At 34.2% G+C, this 3129-nt stretch overlaps 1 protein-coding gene and 1 long non-coding RNA gene across 2 annotated transcripts in view; both read left to right on the top strand.

Annotated features, from left to right (window-relative positions):
- LOC111653201 (troponin I, fast skeletal muscle-like) overlaps positions 1-3129 on the top strand; it is a 25145-nt gene that overhangs the window by 4567 nt on the left and 17449 nt on the right. The gene's annotated exons all lie outside the window — the stretch shown is intronic.
- Positions 7-3129, top strand: part of LOC111653206 (uncharacterized) — a 5966-nt gene continuing 2843 nt past the window's right edge. The window contains exon 1 of the long non-coding RNA XR_002760647.2: positions 7-2353. This is a non-coding gene — a long non-coding RNA (uncharacterized LOC111653206). The remainder of the gene's footprint in view (positions 2354-3129) is intronic.

Below are 3129 nucleotides of genomic sequence, written 5' to 3'. Positions count from 1 at the left end.
TTTTTATGGAATTTATGAAGTTTTTCATTCAGTTGAAATACCTTTTTGTTTCATTAAATCTGTAAGTTTCAGCTTGGTCTGTTATTTTAAGTCAAGATAGGGAAACAGCTCTTTAATCTCAGCCTTCCCTCAAGTATCATACTTTTATTCTGTAGTGTGACTTCCTGTTTCGCTCTGCGCTGATGTTCACTCTTGACAACCTCCTGCTCTTAGTGTTTTTGTAATAAATGTATTTTGTTTCTACGTCTGCTCTCATGAGGTATTCTGTCTTTGACTCGGTGATGCACAACACTGCAGAGGAAGCACACGACGCACCAGATAAAAACAAAAGGTCACAACAACATCGACGATGACGTTAGGCTTTAGTTTTTTTTCTGTGTTTGTTTTTGTCAAACGTTAAAGCAAAACCTGCCTTTAAACAGGACTCGTGATTTTATTATAAACGTTTTAACAATGAAAAACATTTCACCCTGACGCTGAGATTTACAAAGAGAAGCATCATGATGCATTAAACTCTGATTAATGCGCCTGAGCTTCGTAATGACGTCGGTTCTTTTCGAAGGCGGGTTCCAGCTTTAACGAGGTTGTGTTGTGCTCTTTGTAGTGCTGTGCATGTCAGTGAGGGACAAGACACAATATCCATGTTTCCTGCTCTGTCGACCCCAGAAATTATGTTTATATATAGAACAGAGTTGCGGTAATTGCACTTAATGCTGCCTGGATTATGTTTTCTATTAACGTCTTGAGAAAATGTTCATGAACGAATCTGGAAAGTCACAGAAATGTTGATACTTTACATTTTATTTGTTGTCTGCTAAAAAACGTCTGATCGTGTGACTCCAGCTTTGTTGTGTAAACATGACCACAAGCTGGATGTCAGGTCGTGCTTAATGTGAACATAATCTAGCCAGCGATTACGTTGCCATGACAACGCACTTGGAAAAACAATCGAGTCATATAAATAAATATAAACATAATTTGTAGGAGACATCATTTATATTCGTCTATATTTATGTTCAGCGAGCTGTGAAAAGTGAATGTTCATCTGTTCTTCTGTTCATTTATTTTTTAAACAGATTTGCAAAAATACTTTTCTTTTTTTGTTAAATTCAGATGTTAAAATTTCTCATTTAGTAAAAGAAAACAAACAAAAACAAAAACATATCTAAACGAAAATGCTCTAAACTGAATGTAACATTTGCTCACTTTTCCCAAAGCTTTCAACCGTATCTCACTGCCTTCTTCAGCCTTTAGTTTACATGACGACAGCTGAGCAAGGTTTGCTGAAGATGACCGTGAGATACAGTTGAAAGCTCTAAAAATAGATAGTAGGTGAACCTTGAGTTTAGAGTGTTTTATCACAGGTGTGTTTCCAAGGTCAAGAATGAATTGCAGCGCTCAAATCAATAAATACATATTTTATATGAAATTATTTAATATTTATATGTTATATATTTTTAGATTTTTTTTAAATTAGGCCGTTTGAGCAGAACTGTAGATTTAATGCAGAAATATAAATCATAATGGTAAGTAGAAATTCAATTCACTCAAATCCTCTGGTGCCAAAAAAAACTTTTTTTCTGAACTTGTCAGACACAGTTTGTCCGTTGTCATGACGACCAGAGTCGGTCAGAGTCCAAAATAATGTTGTAGTCGGGGTCAGCAGAGTCACACTGACCACACGGGGTCAGCAGAGCTCTGCCTGCACCGAGCGACCTCGTCCTGTTCACTGGGTTCACTCCACATCTCAGCTCAGATAGAGACGAAGTCATGTGTCTATTGGCTCATCGTTATATCAGATGGTTATGATGGAATATTTAAAAAAATCCTCAAATCATGTTAAAGTTATAGCAAAAAAAAAAAATAGTTTGGTTTTTTATTTATTTATTTATTTATTTTACTTGAATTATTTCATTTATTTATTGTTCTTTAATAAGAACTTTTTAACTCTAACCCTCTGGAAGACGGAAGAATTGATTGTTGATCAGCAGTAAATGGTTCAATACAAATATCCGATTATTTACTGATGGGTGAGATCAAACACGTTAATGAACTCAGCTGAATACGGTGACTAAAGAGTGTCTATATTTTATATTTATTTACCTACAATTATTTTCAAATGGACCAATCAGAGATGGACACTCTTCAGTCACACAGAAGGTGAGTGGCGGCAGTTTGATTTTTCAGTTCAGTATCAGACAGAATGAGAAAATGTTTCCCGCTGTCGTTCATGGGTAAAGATGCACTTTTGTTTTAATTGAAATGTTCTTTGTGTTTTTTAAATTTCTCTCTTTGTGTTTTTTTCAGTTGCTGCGTCTGAATCCAGAATGAGCAGCTGAGGCTCTGAAACAAGGTGCGTCTTTAAAGGTCCCTTGTCTCTTTTTTTAATTTCTTTTTTATCTCAACATTTTTAATGTTGTAATATAATATAATAATGTTCAACATCAGCATCCAAATTATAGTCTGGAATTGGGTTTGTAATTGATTACTCTATAAGCTTCAATATGTCCGCCTCATCCGGCGTGTAGTAACCAAATGTGCCTGAACGAACAAACGTCTGTTATTCAACACAATTAACTGCTGATATGAACTCGTGCAATAATTTAACACACCATCTGCTATTTTTTGTTTTTTATGTTTAAATATCTAAATGCACATATTTAATTAATTAATGTATTTATCTGAAGTATTTGGTTTTGACATTTTGCAGTTTTTCTTTTGTTTGTACTGTTCACTTTGCTGCTGCAGATTTCCCCACTGTGGCACTAAAACAAGGAAAATGATTTGTTTTTATTAACTCTTCATTTCTAACACAGTTTAAGATTGTGTTCAGGGAAAAGAAAAGAAAAGAAAAGAAAAGAAAAGAAAAGAAGATCCCTTTAGAGGAAATTGAAGTTTGACACAGCAGCACAAAAGAGCAGCAGCAACAAGTGGAAAATGTAATAAGAAATAAAATAAGAATAGAAACAGAATTAGAATTAATAAAATCAAATAGAGAAACTATATACAATATAGAAATGAATGATTAAGAGTCACTGTTTCATTTATTTAATGGAAGAAAAGTGGGAAAGTCTTTCCTTTCCTCTTTTTTTGATCAAACAAACGTTGTGTCATTGAGTAAGAGTTTCG

Source organism: Seriola lalandi, unplaced genomic scaffold, assembly GCF_002814215.2.
Source record: "Seriola lalandi dorsalis isolate HSWRI2012SDOR001 ecotype SW California unplaced genomic scaffold, Sedor1 jcf7180002054177, whole genome shotgun sequence".
Classification (NCBI taxonomy): domain Eukaryota; kingdom Metazoa; phylum Chordata; class Actinopteri; order Carangiformes; family Carangidae; genus Seriola; species Seriola lalandi.
This window is presented reverse-complemented; position numbering and strand designations above follow the sequence as displayed.